The sequence below is a fragment of the Gavialis gangeticus genome, unplaced genomic scaffold (assembly GCF_001723915.1).
Source record: "Gavialis gangeticus isolate Ggan-Ray unplaced genomic scaffold, GavGan_comp1, whole genome shotgun sequence".
NCBI lineage: Eukaryota > Metazoa > Chordata > Crocodylia > Gavialidae > Gavialis > Gavialis gangeticus.
In genome coordinates this window covers 4964297-4967031 of record NW_017729016.1, presented here as the reverse complement: position 1 = coordinate 4967031, position 2735 = coordinate 4964297, and the positions used below count along the sequence as shown (strand labels likewise).

The following is a 2735-nucleotide window of genomic DNA, read 5'->3' as shown; positions in this document are numbered from 1 at the left end:
GGTGCTGGGATTGATACGAGCCCCCCCCCCCTTTCCTGCCCCGCCATACAGTGTCCATAGGTCCCTACCTTAGCACGGAGGGAATCAGCAGCCTAGTCCAGTGCATCCTTTTCCCAGAGTCCAGGGGTCTTTATTCCTTGCTGCCCAGTAGAGTAAGGCGCGTTAGTACCTGGAGCACCCCATCCTGGGTGGCGCTTCGCGGGGTCGCCTGCCTCAGCTGTACTGCAGCCAGGCCCGGGGACTCGGGAAGGATTGCCAGGCTTTATCCTCCCCTTGTGGGATGGGAGTCTCCACAACACGGGCTGCAGGCCCCTGGGCGCTCATGGCCATGGTTTCGTCACGGTGCATGCAGATGCCTTGGGACCAGGCGCTCTGGCTTTGCTGTGCAGACTCGTGGCAGAAGCGGTAGCTCATGTGTCACAACGCATTCTCATGCAGCGGGGCGGCTGCTCCGGGCAGGATCAGGGCAGGGCAGGGCAGGGCACACAGCACGCTCTCGAGATGGAGGAGGGAAGCAGCCCCACGGGCCGAGTGACAAATGCAGCACAGGGGAGTGCTCTGCTGCAGAAGGCTGGCAAGGCTCCACGCGGGTCCCTCCTTCTCCTGCTCTGACGATAACCTCCAGCAAGGCACAGGCAGGTTCTCTGCAGCAGCAAAGCACCGGCCAAGCCAAACCCAGCAGACGTGGTCCCCACCGCGTTAGCATTGTGCATTGTCTCCTGTGACCGCCGGGGTGAAAGCCTGAGCGCTGCTGGGTGGGGAACACGTGCAGAGCACCCGTGCGTGTACCAGAGGGAGCGCAGAGTCAGCCGGGTCTGGTTTAAGCCTGCACGCAAGTCAGCGTGCATCTTGGACTTCTCGGGGCACCTTCGTCTTTCGGGGTCTCTCCGAGAAATTTCCCTGCCCCTGTGAAAGAGGAGATGGAGGTGAGACAAAGGATCAGTCTGGGGTGAAATCCCAATCCTGCCTCAGGCCGGGGGTTGGACTAGATGTGACCTCTGGAGGTGCCTTGCAGCCCCACTTTTCAATATCCCCCGTACTAGGAGCTCCCAAAATCAACCCCCTGGGACTCAGCACCCAAGAACACCCCTGGGAACACTACTGCCCTGCATGGGCAGCTACCCAGGGTCAACTACGCTCCCACAGGCGCTGGGCCCAGCATGAAACACAGCATGGGTTTTTAAAGGGGGAGCTGCCTCCTTGCCGCTTGTCCTGGAGTCCTTGCAACATCCCCGACGCAGCTGCACTGCTCCCCTGTACTGCTCCTCCGCGGCAGCATGGCGTCAAGCTGCAGAAGTCATAGGGGGCAGGGACCTGCCCTGTTACCTCCAGAAAACGGAGCAGGCTATGCTTGCTTTGCTAAAGAGGAGGAGGATGGACAGCTCCAAAACAGCACCTTGCAGCCACGAGACTGCGGCTCCATCTCCCAGTCCCAGAGACAAGAAACCAGCTGTGGTCTTAGGGATCCCACTTGGTGCCCGACCATCCATCAGCTGTAATCGCCCCCCTTTCAACATGGACCTCACGGCAGCATCATTAGAGGGATCACGAGGCCGATGGCAGTTCGCTCCCAGAGGACATCAGAGGCATCTCCCTGGAGCCTGGGGTGGCTGAGACCTTTGCTGTGGGGTCGAGGAGGGACAGCGGGAACATCTGCCGGCGCCTGCATTATGCCTGTGCAACATGCATGGTGTAGCCTTTCCCTGCAGACTCCGGGCTGCGTGTGGTTCGGCTCGGGGAGCTTCAGGGGGAGGTGATGCTGCTGCTCCCAGGGATTCAAAGTGCTGCTGCCAGGGGAGCTGCTGGAGTATGCTGGATCTTGGGACACAAAGCCCATAGGACGGAGGGAGGCAGAGGGCTCAGGGAAGCACCAGCGATAAGATCGGGCCAAGTGCTGACGTGAGCTGCTGGAGACGAGCACGGGCTCCGGTGGAGGCAGCCTGCCTCCTCGCTGCAGCACCGAAGCCCATGGCGCCAGCGATCTGGGGGACACCGGTGCGGGAGGCGGATTGAAACCGGTGCGGGAGGCGGGTTGAAGGCATGCTCCGAGCTCTGGGGTGCTGCCGGACAGACTCGGCCCAGGTCGCCGGGCAGGGAGCAGTGCCCACTTGCTCTGACCGCGTCCCGGCGGGCGGGTGAGGAAGGTCCGGCCTGCGCTCAGCCGCAGCCCGGGAGCGCTCTTTGCTCCATCAAGCTCTCCCGCGACGCTGCGGCTCCCGGTTTCTGCGCCAGGCCCAGCTTTGCAAGCTCGGAGGCTGGCAGGGGCTCGAGAGACCTGGGGTCAGGCTGCCCCTTTGCCCTGCCTGCGAGCGCAACCAGGCCGCAGCCTCGCCACGCTCCATCGGGCCAGAGGGCTCCAGGCCTGCGAGGCGGGGCTGCTCCCGCCTTTGCGGCGCCAGACCCCGTCTTGAGGCCCGGCAAGGACTCGCGTTGGTGGGGGAGGAGAAGGCCCGGGAGCGGGGCAGCGTGGCAGCGGCTTGGGGCGCCACATCTTACGGATGAGAGGGGAGCACGTTGCGCAGGAGACGAAACCGCTCCAGCCGGGCTCGAGGAAGGCGCCGGGCTCCGGGGCCAGTCGTGCGGGGCTGGGAGGGGCAGGAACCGGGCGCCACTACGGAAAAGGTGGGGACACCCTGGCAAGGGTGGCTCTGCGGAACGGGGGCCGGAGCGGGGCCCCCGGCAGCACCAGGGGCAACGGCCTCCGGCCGCAGCGAGGCGGGGGAGGGGGCAGCAGC

General features: G+C 64.4%; 1 protein-coding gene across 1 annotated transcript in view; it reads left to right on the top strand.

Annotated features, from left to right (window-relative positions):
* The window catches only part of MSRB1 (methionine sulfoxide reductase B1), an 11028-nt gene that overhangs the window by 283 nt on the left and 8010 nt on the right, over window positions 1–2735 (top strand). The gene's annotated exons all lie outside the window — the stretch shown is intronic.